At 35.1% G+C, this 19,506-nt stretch overlaps 1 pseudogene; it reads right to left on the minus strand.

Annotated features, from left to right (window-relative positions):
* Positions 1 to 2,343: 2,343 nt before the first annotated feature.
* On the minus strand, positions 2,344 to 2,440 carry LOC123826497 (annotated as a pseudogene).
* Positions 2,441 to 19,506: the final 17,066 nt, after the last annotated feature.

Here is a 19,506-nt window from a genome sequence, read left to right on the forward strand (position 1 = left end):
AATTTTTGTGTGAACAGATATTTTCCATTATCTTATGTATATACCTAAAATTAGTTTCTCTGGGTCAATAGTAAGTCTATGTTAAACTTTTTGAAGAAGTGCCAAACAGTTTTCCAAAGTAACTGTACCATTTTGTATTCCCACCAGCAATATGCAATGGTTTTAATTTCTCTACATACTTGTCAACAATAGTTCTTATTTATCTTTTCAGTTACAACCATCCTAGTAGGTATGACATGGTACCACATGGTAGTTTTGATTTTTATTTCCTAATAACTAATGGTGAGCATTTGTTCACATGTTTATTGCCATTTGTTACTTTCTTTGGAGGAATATCTATTCAAGTCCTTTGCCTATTTTTTAGTTTCTTTCATGTTTCTATTAGTAAGTTGTAAGTTTTTTATACATGCTGAATGCTAGATGTTGATTAGATATATTATTTGCATACATTTCCTCCAGTCCTGTGGGTTGTCTTTCCACTTTCTCGATAGTGTCCTATGAAGCACAAAATTTCTTAGTTTTGATAAAATCCAATTTATCTATTTTTTTGGTTGCCTTGAATTTTATCTCATATCTAAGAAACCATTACCTAATCCAAATATACAAAGGTTCACATGTATGTTTGCTTCTAAGAATTTTATAGTTTTAGCTCTTATATATAGGTTTATTATTCACTTTGTGTTGATCCTGTGAATGGTGCACAGAGGACTTTATACAGATCTAATTATACTTGATACTGCATCACTGTTTACTGAATTTATTCTTCACTTTCTTCCTTTATGTTTTGATCTGCTAGAACACTGCATATAGTAACTAGTAGTAATAATCCTAAAAATTATTATTTTTTGAAAATTGAATTAAATTTAATATGTTAAATGGTAGCATGGTTGTACTACCCCAAATCTGTTAACTTTTACTTGAGCTTCCATGATGGTGGAACAAGTGCCAGAAAACTTGGACGCATGGATGGAAGCCATAGAATAGAATACAAAGCTTCTCTCTATCTTTATATACAATCAGAAGGAAGACTTTGAAAGTGCTGAGGATTTGGTGTCAGAGAAGGAACCTTGTCAAAAGCACTTACCAAATATTAGCTTCACATTCATGGTGTTAATTAAATTATATATAAAAATTATATATGTATAAATTATATTTATAAAAGAAATTTGATCATAAAAATTCCCATTATTTGATGTAATTTGAATTGTTGTGTATCAGAAAAGTCAAATAAACCACTAACTTGTCATTCGCTCCATTCAGGAGACAGGAAACTCAATCATAATGTACTGACCCAAGATGAGGTACTGGGATACAAAGAGGTGTAATGGAGCAAGAACCACAATGGAGACACACATGATTTTCCTCATGTAAAAGAAGAGGCTTCCCAGTAGGAAAACAACAGGAAGAAGCAGGAGTGAAGGTGTCTCCACAGTGATCAAAGTAATAACCTGGAGTAGAAGAAAGAGAAAGCATCTCCTAAGGCAGAGCAAGGAATAAGTACTTAGAGTCAACCAGTGCTTTCAGTGGCAGCCTGTTATGGGAGGATCGGGTGCTGCAAAAAGGGCCTCAGTCTGGGCAAGGGTGAGAAAGGACCTAAGCAGAAGTGTGTAAAAATAAACTTGTAGAAAATGGAGCACTTTGCATATCCAATTTGTCCTTTAAGTTTTTGGAGTTTTTTGTTATTGTTTTGAATACTTGTTTTGATGGGGCATATTAAGCTCTTTATAGCTTAAAAACTTATAGCTTATAGATTAAAAAGTATAATTTATAGCTATTGGCGCTTTTAAATTAATAAAGACACTTTTATGAAATCAAAAGCAACTAATAAAATTGCTTGCACTGTAAAAGAAATCATGAACAAATGTAGAATATAGCACTTACTTTAATGATCTTATCAATTACATGTAGTAATCCTAACAGACAAGTTGGCTATTCAAGCTTAAATAAACTTACATAAATACTCCCATGTAGACACTGTGCACTCCAGGGGATTACAAAACAAAGAGGAAAGAGTATATCCAAATTAAAGAATTTAAGCCTTTGGTAATTTCAGTTTCTAAAATAATTATTAACAACAACACATTCAAAGAGAGTAGTGTTGCTGGAAAAGCCACACTGCTGCTGATAGTAAAAGCTCACGTGTTCACTAACGAGGAGAGGGAAGAACGGGATGAATTCACTCTATCAATTTCATTTTTTCTGTTAATGAAGTAAAATTAATATCTGTCTTATTCAAAAGTTTGATAATGCAATGTTAAAGCAATCCAGGTTTTTTCAGTGAAATATTTACTTAATAGCATATGAAGTTCAAACTGAATGTCATATACAATTCTATCATGTTATACTGCAACTGTCAACTGTAGCAGGATTCTAGATAAGAGCTTGCTTAAAAAAAAGTTTAGTAACAAACTATAGAAATGATTCCTGAAAGTATAGTCTTCGAGAGTGGGAGGCAGGGATGAGTGCGGTGGAGGGCACAGTGGGGGGAAAATGGAGACAACTGTACTTGAACAACAATAAATTATAAAAAAAAAACAGTTTAGGTTCTCATGAGTGTTTATTTACATGCATTTTGAAGAAAATTTATATGTAGAACCTGACCTTGCTACAAAATCTCAGACCAAATCAATGTTTTTGAAAGGTGCAGAATCACAGGAAACATTTAATGTGAAGGAATGGGTAAATATGAAGATATTTGCCTACAATTACTCATTTAACTAGTAATTGCAAGCATTGTTCAGATTTCCCTGGTTACTTTGCAGAGCAACTCCACTGGGGACAATTTTCCTTAAGGCTGTGGCAGTGGTGGCCTAAACTACATTAAAACAGAGGACAGTCAAAAGAGAGCTTACCTTGTCTTACTGTTGCAGGTCTCTTCCCTGCATTCTCAGTCTTGATCATGAAAACACTGTCCACCTTGTCACAGAATCCAAAGCTCAGAACTTAGTACAGAGTGTCCTTACACTCTGACTTCCCATTGCATTAAATGTGCACGAGTGTCTGAGCAGAACTCTAACATCCCAGTCATCTGTCCCCTATGTTCAGCCCCCCCATATGGCAACGCTTATCTCCTCAATCTGCACCAGAACCATGGTTTCCTCACTCACATGCCAACATCTAGTTTTGATCACCTCCAATGTATCTGAATTTCAAAGATTACCAAAATCATCATCTAAAATTACAAACCCTCTTACTACTCTGTTGCTTAAAATGCTCCACAGTTCCTCCCTCAGTGGATATGGAGTAAAGTCTCAGTGTCTTAATCCCTTAGCAAACATTTAAGGCCTTTCTTAACCAGAATTCTTATTTCTTGAATCATGTCTCTAACTTCTTTCTTATGCTCCAACAATGTCAAATGGCTTACCTTTTCCTGTTTATATTAGTTTGTACACTATTGGGACTTCTTCCTACCAGGACTTCTTTCTTTCTTCATATCTGTCTTACTAAAGCTTATTCACCTTGGAGTCCTTCAATTCTCTGTTTTAAATGTATCTTGCTCTGTGGGCCCTTCCCTGCTTTACAAGAAAAATGTTCATTTTCTTCCCTGTCCTACTTCTAAGCCTTATACATACCTTTGTTATATGACAAAGCATACAATTTTAGATTTTCTCATGATTGCTCCTTTCTACTCTAGTGTAAAAACTTATCACATTTAATATTTATACTTGCAAGACTTAGAACACTCTTCTTCAATTTCTCAATATATGTTCATGGAATTAGAAATTGTCTTGGAGATCACAAGACAGATGAAATGCAGGAAGTTGTGAAAGAAGGTAGTGTTTCCCAAATATGGTGGTAAGTTTTATGTAACATGATCATATGTAATGAGCACTGGTTCTATTTGTTGGAGTCAGAATGTAAAAGAATATATGACAAATGTTGAACCTCTTAAAATAACCTAGAAAATGAGAACCTGACCTTAGCAATGGCAAATTGGAGGGGATTTTGTAAGCATATCTGAGGACAAAAATTGTGCCCATTTTAGATGCATGGATTAAAGGAGACAGAATAGTAGAAGATTTCTCTGTAGTTTCAGCTCAAGAAACTAGGTGGATAATGACATCGTTATTTGAGGTAAAGTATACAGGAGGTTGACCAAAACTCTCTTAAGTTTTGGTTTTTCCAGATAGGACATTTCAGATATTGGAAGGTATAGACTCTATATATTAAATATGTACTATAGGACATGACTATTATTTGCATACAGATGAAGGTTGACAATGTTGGACCTTACCATCATGGAGATGATTTCAATTTAGGATTGGACAGCTGTCACACACAGTAGGGTAAAATTCTACTTATATCGGAAGCAATTTTGAAGATGAGTAACATATGGCCCACTTTGCCCTAATATCACTTGTCTTTGCCTTATTGAAAAGTGTCAAAATAAACAAAATTATGATCTCAAAAGCAGCCAAAAAATTATTACCTCTCTCCATATATGCTCAGAGCACCTGGAAAACAGTGAGAACTTTCCTGTTGGGCCAGTTTGGGCTTAACAAAAGAAATAATGAAATTAACATTTTTTAATGCATCTGGGAAACAGACTCCTTGTTACTAAATAGTTATCTAAAGGTTGCATCCCCAAGCAAGATCATGAAAATCCAAGTACCAAATAAGTGCCTTTATTTAAGTTAAAGGCCAATCTGATAAGTTAATTCCAAATGATACTATGTGGACAAAGATACAACTGTTTCTTCATGTTGTCACTTTTCCAGAAAGTTCCCTCACTGAGATTGTTTAAAAAACATGCTTTTTGGTACGTTTTGACTCACTTCCAAGCATCCTAAGTCAAAGCCAAGAATGTTTGAGCCATCACAAAAGGAGCAATCTCAATGCAAGACAAAAAGTAAAAAATGATTAATATGTGACTGTAGTAGGTCTTGAATATAACTTTGTTTTACAAACAACACATTTAACCTTTCATAAGCACTTACTGACCACTGTATTAGGCACTGAAAATGCCACACAAACAAGCTCTCTCTCTCCTAGGCTAAATGCTCCTGAGCTTTCAGCTCTTTCTCGTATAACATGAATTTCAGTCCTGCACACTCTGCTGCTCGTGCCCTGGAAATATCCCATTTTCTTGCCAATCAATTTCAAATATAACTAGCAGGTTGAGTTTTAACCCTTCATCCATTGGCTGAGATAAACTATAAGGCTTAATTTCCCAGACTGGAAAGCTATCATGTCTATTAACAAAACTATATCTTACATTATATTTTTAGGTAGGGCTATCAACCTTTGATTCACATTGAGCTTATATTAAGCTTATTGTTATTGTTTTTTTACATAAACTGCCATTAGATTTTTTTTACCTACTTGATCAGGAGATCTTTTAAAAGTTTATGGGAAGAAGTTCTAACAAGAGATCATAACATTATTCCTGTTGTTTAATATTGTTTTAGCTAATTTTCAGAGCATGCCAGGATCTTTATGAGTGGTTACTTGGTCCCTGACTGTCATGCCTTTTCTAGGAGTACCATGGCCTTGGCGGATTTAATCAGCTTAGCTTCTTATTCAGTCCAACAACAAACTCTAAAATAAACACTGGAGAACCTCGTTTTATACTACTATTGATTTTTTTCTGACGGTTGTCCTCAGTAACTGACACATTGCATTAATTAACATGCTTGAGATAAGTGCATATAATTTTTTAGGATTCATATTCCTATATATTCTATTGATCTTTTTTATTTTGTTTGGGCTTTTAAAACCAAACCAAATAGTTTATGGTATTTTTAATTTCTCTCTTCACTGTTTTTGGTGTTTCCTGTCTAATTTCCATACTGTAGAATTTACTTTGGTGTACAGGTTTTGACAAAAGTGTAAATAGGACAGACAAGACACAAAATTGTTCCATTGTCCCCAGACATTTCCTGTGCTCTTTGCCTCTTGTCCGCTCCCTAGCCTCAACCCCTGGCAGCCTCTGTTCTTTCAGAAGTTCTGTTCAATAAAACATTTATTTAAAAAGAACATTTCTGAGCCTATTTTAAAATGTCAAATGATGCTCTATTATACTTTCTAAAAGGGTAATTTTTACTTTTATTTCCCCTGTCTTCAGCTCCCCACAAAATTAAAAAAAAAAAGAAAAGAAAAATGTTCTGCCAAAATGACTTAAGATGCCTTGTTATAATGACCAGATCCACCCAGTTTTCCTTTGGCTAAGGCCAGCCCAGGTGGGACTTTTAGTCAGAAACGCATTTCCCTCTGGTTGGCGTTCGGTTTCAGTCCTACCAGGACCACGTCAGAAGTGAAAGTTTCTCAAAAGTCCCCCTTTTTCTTGATTGTATTCTTGCAACTCTCAACTTTCTATTCCTGCATGTTTCGTTAGTGATTTAAAGAGCAAATAAATTGAAATGTTTGGCTGGACTTTATCTGAATGACAACAAACCCTGAAGAATGCTCCTTTTAAAAAAATTTTTTCTCACTTCTTTTGTTCAGGCCTTCAGTAACACCTGAATTATTTTTGCTGTCCCTCATTCTCAACTAAAACAGGTCAGCGCTCCCATTGTTAGCTACATTTTTGCTAAATGCACCTTGCTCAGTGACACTGAGCTTGTGGCTTTTAGTACACCTTACTGAGTTTGTATACGTGTAGAACAGAGACAGCACTTTTGCACCTCTGAAACACGATCTGTTTGTTTTCCAGAGGTCCTGAAAAGAGGTGGGCACTGCACTTCTAAGCAAACCCAAAGGTGTTATGTTGTGAAGAAAAACTTGAACCAAATATTCACACTTCTACCTGAAACTTCTTTCAGAATGCCTGCATGGTATTAGAATGCTAACATAAGAACAGTGCCAAAGTCTAAATTCCCCGAGGTAGTTTTTGTAACCACCTCATTATCAACCTTAACTTGGAGGTTATCAATCAGAAAAAAGAAAAGAAAAGGAATTGGCTAAAATGTCAGGATGCTCTATTTTAATTTAAGACATGCAGAGGGCCTCAATATATACTACTAGTTCCAGACTTGATTGGAACAGGTGCCTGAGATTCCACAAATAAATAGTCAAGGGGTCAGGAAAGCCGTGTATATGGGATGGATACTCTTTAAAAGTGTAATGCACATTGTTTCATTAGTCTTTTTAAGTAGATTTTTTTTTCTATGAAGAAAAATTCCTCCATTTATCACAAGACTATTTGAATTATTACAAAATTTCCAGTAAACTAGCAACATTTATCTAGAGCCTTCATACAGATCATTATCCTAGCAGTCAAAAGGAGGCATTGCTATTAAATTGAATTACTCCTTCTGGCCAAAGCAATGGTTCTATAAGTTAAGCATATATACAGGGTGGCGGGGTGCAAAAGTAGGTTTACAGTTGTTTGTATGGAAAATAAGACCATAATCAATAAATAACAATACAAGAATAAACTTGCATATTGTCACAAATGTAAACCTACCTTTGTCCCACCCTGTATACTTATATCTAGTATCATATTAGCTATTCTTATTTCTTATTCTCTCACCAGACTACAAATTCCTTGAGGGCAAACATTGAGTTTTACATTTCTACACCACCCTCGTGGCATCTATGGGAATACTTTCTACATACAAGATTCTCAAAGAATGCTTGATAAAATGAAATATTGAAGGAATAACAGACTGGTCGTCCAAGCAGGGTTCAGATGTGGGGTCATAACCACAGCTGGGAGACAGGGTTAGTAATTCATTCATTCATTTGGTTATTCTAAAAATATTTATTTTCTACCTATTTTGTGCCAGTGGTCTTTCAGATGTAAGGAATACAAGAAAACAGTTGCCCATAGCTGTGGCCTTCTAAATCATCCAAACAGTTTCTCCAGAGGAATGTTCAAGCTTAACAGAAAATTCGATACAGAATCATTTCTCTACTCGCTCAGGCATTTTGACTGTGACAGCTGCACAGTACACATGCTCACTCAATGGCATCTACCACCCCCACTGACTAGTACAGTGAAGTCATCACTGTTCACACATGCACATTCCAGTCCACTCTCCTTGGCTGCCAGGTTACATCGACGTGGCACAAACCACAATGGTTGGACTTTTTCCAGACAGAATATGTATATCATTGTTGGTTTGACATTACAAAATCAACCAACATAATTTACCATTAACAGACTTAAAAGAATGTGGCAACCTCAATAGATTAAGAAAAAGCATCTGACAAAATGCAACCATTACTGATAAAATCTCTAAGTAAGTTAGCATTTGAAGAAATCTTCCCCAATCTGCTGAAAGTCATCTATGAAAGTAGTATACCTAACACCATAATCAATGACAAAAAAATTAATATTTTCTTGCTGAGTTCAGGACTGTATAAAAAATGTCTACTTTCTCAATTTCTACTCAATATTGTACTGGAGTTTCTAGCCAGGGATAAGAGGTTAAAAAAAAAAAAGAAAGAGCAACATCAGGCTAGTAGAAGAAGTAAAACTACACTTACTCACGGATGACATGATTGTATATTTAGAAAATCCTGTGGAATGAACAAAAACACTAAAACTTTTAAGTGAGTTTAGCACCTTTGCAGAATAAAAAATTAATAGACCAATATCAATTTTATTTCCATATACTTTCAGTAAAAAATTAGAGGTTAAAAAGTTTCATTTATAATAGCATCTAAATATGAAATTCTGCAAATAAAATGTCCAATAGTTGTAACAGTTTGTGTGCTTAAAACTACAAAACATTGCTGAAAGAAATACAGACTTAAACAAAAGGAGAAATATTTGGTGTTTATGTTAGGATGTCATTTCTCTCCAAATTGATCTTTAGATTCAAAGGAGTCCTGATTGACATCCCAAGAGTCTTTTTTTAAAGCAATTGATACTCTGGCTCTAAAATTCATATAGAAATGCAAAAGGCCAAAAGTAGTAAAATATCTTTGAACAAGATGAACAAATTTCAGTTGAATGACTTATACTATATGATCTTGTGATTTATTATAAAGCCATAGTAATCAAGAAAGTGAAGACAGGTTAATTTTGGCATAAAGATTGATATAAGAAGATTCAGAGTCCAAAAAAAAATACCCAAGCTTATGGTCAATTCATTTTTGAAAAGCTTGGGAAGGGAATTTGGTGGGGAGAGGACTGATTATCTTTTCAACAAATAGTGCCAGAACAACTGCATACATAAAATAAAATGTGATTCTTCTCAGTATTTATCCTACAGAAATTAAAGCACACATGCATACAAACACATAAAAGTTTATAAATGATTATTATGTAATAGCCAAGAGCTGGGGAAAATTCCATCACCACGTGATATGTATGCACAAGGGATATATTGTGATATATACTCACAATAAAAAGGAGTGATTTGCCACTATCAAGACACACCACAACGTGCATGACTGTTGAATATTATGTTGAGTGAAATAAACCCAAGAGAGAAAAGTACATGCTATGTGATTCCATTTCCACAAAATTTAAGAAAATAATGTGTGGTAATAAGTGGCAGAATGGAGATTTCAGGGAAAGAGCAGGTTTTTGGTAAAGGGTAGGAGGAAGATAAAGAGACAGGAAATGTTGAAGGGTATAAGTATGTTTGTTATTTCGATTGTTGTGACAGCTTCATGATAGTTTCTCACACATGCTACAAATATATACCACACACACACCAGAATGTATCAAATTGCTCGATTTAACATGTGCATTTTATTGTACATCAGTTATATTGCAAATACATAAGATTTCCTTTTTCTTCCTAGCTCAGAGTAATTATCTAGTATATTAACCACGTCTTAGGGTCTTAGCATACAAATCATGTCAGTATCTTTAGAGTTAATTAGGCCCATTTACCCACACAAATAGCCCTGGTTTTCTATGGTTAGTGAAATTTTGTTTCAACTCTTTATTTTTATTTTATTTTATTTTATTTTATTTTATTTTATTTTATTTTATTTTGTTGTTTCATTACAGTTGTCCCAATTTTTTTCCCTTTTGCCCTCCTCTACCCAGCTCACGCCCTGCTCCCATAGTCAATCCCCACACTGTTGTCCATGTCCATGGGTCATTTATACATGTTCTTTGACTAGTCCCCTCCCCTTCTTCCCATCACTATTCCCCTCCCCACTCCCCTCTGGTCACTCTCAGTCTGTTCCATGTTTCCATGTCTCTGGTTCTATTTTGCTTATTATTTTATTTTGTTCATTAGATTTCTCTTATAAATTAGATCGTATTATATTTGTCTTTCACCAACTGGCTTATTTGCAGTTTATTTTTTATCATTGATTTTAAATATAAAAATTTCTATTTTTTCAACTATTGCTTTATCTGTTATAGAAATGCAACATATAATATAGTTGTTAAAAGTCAAGTGAAGATTATGAGATGTGTTGTAAAAACAAAATCCTTGAGGCCAATAAACTCAGGTTCAATTCTCACTGTGTCACATACTGCCGAGGAATCCCTAGAAAACTGTATAACCCGGGTGTCTCTTTCCCATCACAGAGTTGGACTGCTTTTATGTAAGGTCTAGTTACACAACAGATACTCCAAAATTTTTTCATTCCTTTCTTCACTGTGTTAAATGAATTGACATTAACTGTGTACCTAATAAACCCCAACATCAGTGGCTAAATGCAATAGAAATTTCTTTCTTTCTCACAGAATATCCAATTGGTAGCAGAATTTATTTTTTGAGGAGGAGTCTCTTCCATTTTTAGTACAAGCCACACTTTAGGTGTCAAAATACAGCCAGCCTTTCAGAGAGAGAGAATGAAAGATATGGTAAAAGATTTCTGCAGACCAGGCTTGGACAGAACATACATTATTTCTACCTATGTTCACTTCACCAGAACAGGCATCACAATCTATAACGTAGTCTGGAAAAGGCTGATTTGCTCTGTGTCCAGGAAGAATTGATAATCAAGTTTTGGTGAACAGTTGGCATATTTTTACCACAGTCTGTGGGTAATTAAGAGTGATGTTCTGAGGAACACTCAAATAAACTTTAGGATATAATCTTGGTAATATCCAGTTGTTGTGTAAAACTGTTGGAGGGCTCAATTTCAGATAGTTCAGGTTGCTGGTATGTGAGTTTTTATTGATATGTTATCACTCTAAATACTAATTCTTACAAAACTATAATAATAACAATCATTCCAGACATCATCAGCTACCATTTCTTTTTTTGCCTATCAATAATCACAATTTTGTTATTAAATTTATTGGGGTAACATTGGTTAATAACATTATATAGCTACCAACTTGCTAACAAGTATTGTACTATGCATTTTATTAATATTATTTTATTACTTTCTAGTTTAGAGTAGGGAATTCTTAAGGACAGAGGCATATTTTAGTGTTCTACTTTTTCCTCCAAGTCTCCTGATACTGAGTACAGGCAGAACAGACTCTAATATTTTTGAAACAATGAATATTAGAAACTGAATCCTACAGTCAGAAAATATACTTCAGTCATTCTAGCTTCCCAGACATAAAGGCATATTCACCTTTTAAAAAAAAGTATCTTAACGCATCTTCAAATGTATGTATCAATATTAATAATGCATGTCAGGGATCTATACTTCTGAGGATTCAATAAATTATGTCTTATGATAAATTTGTATCTAAAGAGACTGATTCTTAGAGAATATGACTTATTCACAGAATCCTTTGTGCATTATTTATGTAGCTATTGAATGATCACACTGGAAATTCACTGCTGACTTTCCCTAAATTACACATTCTTTTGCTCACAAAGGAAGATGTTTTTCTTTTAAGCATGCTAAACACAATAAAAACAAAATTGTGTTCTACACAAGTATGTATACAAATTAATGGTTTGGTTGCTTATTTATCTTCATTCTAGGTCATTCCAGTTTTATGAGTTATTCTTTAATCTACATTATCTTTAACAAGCATCACGTTTAAAAATGGCATTTTCCTCCAAACATATTAAGAACATATCAACCTTTCTGTGAAAAACTGAAATGTGAATTGGAGTTGAAACAACACTCAAATTAAATGTAATGCAAACGATTATTAAGATTAATAACATAATTATTCTTTCAGTTGGCTGGATAGATTGAATGTAAAATTAAAGGTCAAATTCTAATCCTATTATTTGTTTTTAAACAATTTTACTTAATGTAGTCTGTCAGGAACATTTATGTCTCTGGAGAAATTAGAATACAACAAAATTGTAAGCAATTTCTTGAAAGGGTAAAATGTCTTGTTCAATTAAATACTTAAGGGAGGACTCCCTTTTTCATTGTAATCAAGGTATAATTGATGAATAAGATATTTAAAGGGTAAGACATGTTAATTTGATATGTGTATACATTTGAAAGGATCCCCACCATCAAGATGATTAACACATCCATCACCTCACATTTTTTCTTTTTATATTAGTGAGAATATGTACTGTTTAATCTCTTATCAAATATCAATTATACAATAGTGTTGTAACCATGTTTTACATTAGACTCTCAGAGCTTCTTATATCTGAAAGTTTGTACCCTCTTACTGATGCAGGCATTCAGGGGTTTCAGGTTCCTGAGAGTTCGTGACCCACTCTGGGTTCTAGGCTTCATGCAGGAAAGAACTCAAAAGAGAACCAGGATAGAAAAGAAAATGAGTTTATTAGTGAAGCAGTGAGACAGAGAATGGGCTACTCTGTAGACAGAGCAGCCCTTGTTTAGTGGAATTTCCTTCCTTTACTGAGGTTCATTTAATGGAGTGTAGGGTATTCAATAAGGGAGAGGAATATTCAGGGTCTTCCTGGGAAAAGGATGGAAATTTCTCAGAGGAGCTTCATTGGCTATTTGTTGTCCTTATATGGGCTTTCCATTTCATATCATGTTTGCTCAGGTATGGGGTTCAGCATACTAATGTATTACAATGGACATGTTATGAGGCTAGGAGTTACCATTGGGAACAATTAATTATCATGTTGGATAGAGCTGGTCTCTACTGTTTTTAAGCCATAAATCCAGTGGGTGTGGTCTTTTTTCTTCATTTTTATCCTCACTCAAGACACATTTTATTAATTTTAGGAAGAGAGAAAGGGAGAAGGAGAGAGAGAAAGAGAGAGAGAGAGATCCATGGAGAGAAGTAGTGATTGGTTGCCTCCCGTACATGCTCCATCCAGGAATCGAACACTCAACCTAGATATAGGCCCTGACTGGGAATCAAACCCACAATCTTTTTGGTGCACAGAATGACACTCCACCAACTGAGCCACTTGGACATGGCAGTCTTTCTTCTTCTTGACAGCTCCTGTAGCAATCTTTCCATATTTCCCTCTTTCCTCAGTCTCTAGCAACCACTTTTCTATCCTCTCTGTTCCTATGATTTTGACTTTTTCTTTTAGATTCCACAAAACAGTGATAGCAAACTTCTTTGTCTTGCTTATTTTACTTCACATAATGTCCTTCAGGTTCACCTACAATGTAGATTCTACATTGTTGCAAATGGCAGGGCTTCCTTTTGCGAGGCTGAATAATATTTGTATATATTTGTGTATATGTATGATTGAATCATGCATGGTTAAACACTTAAGTTGCTTCTATACTTTGCCTATTAGGAATAATGCTGCAATCAGCCTGGTCCAATCTCCTAGCTGTCTCTCAAACTTTGTTGTTGTTGTTGTTGTTGGCACTATTACAGATGTCCTCTATTTTTCCCTACCTTTGTCCTCCCTCCACTCAGCCCCCCAGCCTCAGGCCTTCACCATGGGCTATGCATATATGCATATATGTTCTTTGGCTAATCTCTTCCAGTCTCCTACCCCCTCCTCTCTGAAATCTGTCAGTCTATTCCATGTATCCATGCCTCTGGTTTTATTTGTCAGTTTACCTGGTTCATTAAATTCCATATATGAGTGAGATGATATGGTATTTGTCTTCCTCCAACTGGCTTATTTCACTTAGCATTATGATCTCCAGATCCACCTATGCTGTTGCAAAGGGTAAGAATTCCCTTTTTTATAGCTGCATAGTATTCCGTTGTGTAAATGTACCACAGCTTTTTTATCCACTGACCTATTGAGTAGATGAAAAAGTGCTATTTCCAGTTCTTGGCTATTGTAAATAATAATGCTATGAACATAGGGAACATAGGAATGCATATATTATTTCTGATTGGTATTTTGGAATTCTTAGGGTATATTCCCAGAAGTGCAATCACTTGGTCAAAGGCAAGTTCCATGTTTAGTTTTTTCAGGAAACTTCATACTGTTTTCCACCAGCGTGCATTCCCATCAGCAGTGCACTATGGTTCCCTTTTCTCCACATTCTTGCCCACACTTGGTGTTTGTGGACTTATTGGTGGTAGTTATTCTGGAAGGTGTTAGGTGATACCCTGTTGTGGTTTTAATTTGCATTTCTCTGATGATTAGTGACATTCAACATCTTTTCATATGTCTATTGGCCATTTGTATGTCCTCTTTGGAGAAATGTCTATTTAGGTCCTTTGCCCATTTTTTAAAATTTGGTTGTTTGTCTTCCTGGTATTGAGTTGCATAAGTTCTTTATACATTTTGGAAATTAAACCCTTATCAGATGTAGCACTGGCAAATATGTTCTCCCATACAGTGGGTTTCCTTTTCATTTTGTTCATGGTTTCTTTTGCTGTGCAGAAACTTTTAGTTTGATGTAGTCCCATTTGTTTACTTTTTCCTTTGCTTCCCTTTCCCTCAGAGATATATTGGCAAAAATATTGCTAATGAGATATCTGAGATTTTACTGCCTATGTTTTCTTTTGGGATTTTTATGGTTTCATGACTTATATGTAAGTCTTTTATCCACTTTGAGTTTATTCTTGTGTGTGATATAAGTTGGTAGTCTATTTTCATTTTTCTTTAGTGTACCAGTCCATTTTTTCCATCATCATTTATTGAAGAGACTGTTTTTACTCCAGTGTACATTCTTACTTCCTTTGTCAAACATTAACTGATCATAAAGGTGTGGGTTTATTTCTGGGCTCTCTGTCCTGTTCTAGTGATCTGCATGCCTGTTCTTGTGTCAGTACCAGGCTGTTTTGATTACAATGGCTTTGTAGTTTATTTTGATGTCTGGTATTGTGATCCTTCCAACTTTCAAACTTTTGTAATTGCCCAAGCTTCCTTCTTTGTTCTTAGAGGCTTCCAATATCTGAAGCTGTTCCAAAACCTGTCAGTGTGCCAAAGGGAAGAATTGCAATCAGCACCTACATGCAGGCAGATTGGAAGCTGGAACCTTAGGTGAGGAAAGGATGTAGTTAAATCCCTTCCATAGAGTAACTGAGAGATGGGTATTTTTGCCTGCTGTCTCTGCTTGGTCCAGGTATATAGCCTGGTGGAGGGAGGCCTCCTGCACTTGTCAGTAAGAATTTCTTTGTTCTCTACAGTCCCATAAGAATGGTGAATGCAAGCCCCAGTGTCTATTAGGTCCAAGAGATCTGGGGCTCTTCCCTCCATGGCAGCATCAGAAGCTGGAGCTACAGATAGGTACACAAACTCCTTCCTGGGAGATAGTGGCATCTTGGTATTATTCTAGAAGTGCGCTGGGGGGAGGAGGTGGGAGAGCTGTTCATAGGCCTCCCTTGTCTCTGGCAAGGATCATAGCTAGCCTCTAGTGCCTTCTAAATTAGAAGGCTGACTCTCAGGTAGCAGCTTTTAAAGTTTGCAGATGAACAGCTTTTAGAGAAAGACCCTGGGGATAATGTGGGGATAGGACAGGCGAATGCTTACTCTCATCAAGAATTGTTTCTTTGCTCACTAGATCTCACAGATCACAAAAACACTAACTAGCTTATTGGCTTTCAGAGCTAGGTGTTTTGGGAGCCCTTCCGCCAGTGGGTGTCTTAAAAGTTGGGGTGCTGAATGTGGGGTTTGCATGTGGCTGTTCATCTTTCCCAGTACCACTTATTTATGAGATTATCCTTCTGCATTGAGTATTCTTGGCTCCTTTGTTGTAAATTAATCGATCATGTACGTGTGAGTTTATTTCTGGGCTCTTGATTTTTCCCCCATTGGTCTATGTATCTGCTTTTATGGCTGTACCACACTTTTTTGATTACTGTAGCTTTGTACTATAGTGTGAAATCAGTAAGTGTGATGCCTCTAGGTGTGTTCTTCATATGTTGTTTCAAATATTGCTTTGGCTTTTCAAGGTCTTTGTGGTTACATACAAATTTTAGGATTTTTTTTTCTATTTCTGGGGGAAATGCCACTGAAGTTTTGATAGGGATTGAACTGAATCCGAAGTTTGCTTTGGGAAGTATAGATTTTTAACCATATTAATTATTCTAATCCATGAGCATGAAATCTTTCCATTTTTTATGTGTGTCTTCTTCAATTTCTTTCATCAATGTCTTACAGTTTTTGTTATATAGATCTTTTGCTTCCTTCATTAAACTTAGTCCTGAGTATTTTATTCTCTTTGATGCTATTGTAAATAAGATGGCCCTAAAGGGAGTTTTTAAATGTGATATTTCTATACAAAAATATGGAGTATGTCTTTTCTCAAAATGTATAGAGTAATATGCTAATTAATGTTTTTTAGCTATCAAGATATTGTGATTCTTTCTTCTGCTTTTCCTGTTATGTTGATGTATAGTTTGCTTGTAAGTATTACCAGCAGTCCCTAATATATATGGATGAATGTATACATATATACTATTCTTTTTTACATTTATTGTTCTTAGATTTATTCATATTTATTTTTAACTATAAATTATTATTTCCAACCTGTTAAAAGTCACTTTAATAAAATTTTTAATCCAGTATGTTAAAAGTCATCCAACTCAAATAAGTTGTTTTGATAATTTAATGAAGAAAAATCAGATTATGAAGGGGTTTGCATGTCGTACCTACACTTGAATTCTATCTTGAAGACAAGGAGGATGTACTGAATAATTTTAATCAGTAGAGTGAAGTAGCTTCATATTTGATGAATTTGATAAAACTTGGTTACTAATTAGACGTAATGAATAAGGTGGGAGGAAGAGTCTCTGAATGACTTCTACGACTTTGGCTTTAGTGTCTGCGTATACTTGAAATGGATAAGTAGTGAGAAGACTGTGGAAAAGTGCTAATGCTAAATGGAAGATGCCCCATTTGGTTTGTAAATACTGAGTTTGTGATAGCTATACATTTCTTACAGGTAAAGACATTACAATGAGTAGAAATGCTGGTTTGAAATTCAGCATTGAACAGCCTGATCTCCTAAAATTTTCTCTTTGTTTTCCATGGAGCTGCTGTTTCCATGGCTTTGCTCACCTGGGTTTCCTCCCATCGCTGATATTGGACTCTTTCTCCTTCACCAGTGGGTACTGCAGAGACTCCCCAAGGCCCTAACCAAGGGTCATATGTCTTCAGAGATCTCATTCTCATCAATGTCCTTAGCTACCATCTTGAGGACATGATAATTGCAGATTGTAGTAGGAAAACCTAGGGACAGATAACTGGAAGGAATACTAGAAGACAATAAAGTAATCAAACTTTACAGAGGAAAATTTAATAAAGTTTTTAATCCAGTATGTTAAAAGTCATCCAACTCAAACCTGTTGTTCACAATGCAAAATTCTGATTAGATATCAAGGAAATAGGAATGTAAAGAATCTTTTGGTTGGGGTAATTAGGCCATCTTTATCAGAACAAAGTCAGATTGCAATGTGCAGGGCTCACACCATATTGAAATGGGTGAAAAAGTAAATGGGGTATGGAAGAGGTGACAAGAAATGGAGACAGTGTGTACAGATTAATGTGTAAACTGAATGACAGGGTATAAAAGAAGGGCTGAAACAGAAGTTAAAGCAATTGTATTTCAGTGCTTATATCTCTAATACAAAATGTTAAAGGAAAAAGCAAAAATGTTATCTGAAAAGCATTTGAGGAGAACAAGACTTTCATTTCACTGGATTGGCTATTAAAAAGAAAAACTAGACACAATATCTTCACGTGTTGCCTCAGTATTTTTTTGGTATTTGTTTAACATGAAAAAGAAAGCTTTCTCCATTTATTAAACCTGATGAGTAATGGGTTTTAAAATCTGGCTACAGGTTATACTATATCACACATAGGCTCCTACTAAATTACATTAAGATATATAATGACATTAAAAATATTCTCTAAGCAGTTTATGTTAATTCAATCTCACAAATATGTAATGATTTTCTATTGAAAAGTAATTACTATGCTAGATATTAAGGATCTAAACATGGATAGTTACAGTCTCAAAAATGTAACCTAGATAACATGAAAATTTTAATATAATGTGGTAAGAACTAAGTAGTGGGTAAGGTGAGCACTGGAAACATTTAACCCAACTGAATGATTCAGGCACCAGGTACACTGAAGGGAGCCTAGCAGGAGAAGTAAACATTAGCCAGTAAAAGCAGAGCGAGGACACTCAAGACAGAGAGAATAGTATTAGAAAGTTATAGATATATTCTGGGGCATGTTACATCAATAACATTATAAGCAGCAGGCTGATGAACTGAAGCATAATGTATAAAATAGGAGCAAAGGCTGAAGAAATAGGTAAAAGCAAGTTTTTGAGAGCCTTATATGTCATTATAAGAAGCTAAATTTATAACTTTATAAGGAGCTAAATTGTAGGTAAATCACTGTATGAACATGGTCAGGATATATTTTTAGAAGACCATTCTTGTTGCAATGAAGAGAACAAAAGACTAAGGGAAAAGAAAGAAGTTAGGAGGATAATAACCCACACATGAGATGAAAAAGCCAGATGGAGGCATATAATAGAAATGGAAATATAGGAAGGATTCAAGATCAATTAAAATGATAGGAGAAGTCAACAATGTTTAGTGATAGACTAAATGTCATTGGTGAGCACAGAAGTCTAAGATAACTTCACAGAATTCTGAGATTGGTGACTTGGTAGATGATATTGCCATGAATTCATAAAATATAACAAGAAAAGGAATAAATTTGAATGGAGGGAAAGGGTGGAAAGTGATGAGTTTAATTTGGAGCTGTTAAGTATGGGGTACAAGGAGAAGTGTCAAGTGGATGTGTCTAGCAGGTTTTGGGATACACAAATATCAAAACTAGCCAAGAGGTCAAAACTGAAGACATAGACATGGGATCACCATTGAAATGTTACTTAAAACCATGACGATGATAACGCTTTGTTAACACAGAAAAAAACTTGTATGTCTTTCACATTTACCATTCACATTCCCTTCAGGTACTTTCTTCATTCACAACTATACTTTATTTTAATGGCATTTTACCTGTTTGTCACATAGTAATCTAAGAGAAATGTCACCATTTTGATGTAACTGGAGAAATGGATAGAAACACTATCTATTCATGGTTTCCAGTTTTCTGTTCTTACCAACACATTGCTGACTTGGCCTGCTTTGAGTTATCCTCTGCAGAAGTAGATAAACCTTTCTGTGTTTCTTCTATAGTGAGGGCTCTTAGACACCTGCTACCAATAGTGTGCTTCCAAGGGTAAGCTAAGCTATGTCAGTTTCTTACAGCTGCTGTTGCTAATTACTAGAAATTTGGTGTCTTAAAGCAACATGACTTTATTATTTTGCTGTTCTGGAAATCAGAA

This window comes from Phyllostomus hastatus, unplaced genomic scaffold (genome assembly GCF_019186645.2).
Source record: "Phyllostomus hastatus isolate PE091 unplaced genomic scaffold, TTU_PhHast_1.1 phas_contig_80, whole genome shotgun sequence".
Lineage (NCBI taxonomy): Eukaryota > Metazoa > Chordata > Mammalia > Chiroptera > Phyllostomidae > Phyllostomus > Phyllostomus hastatus.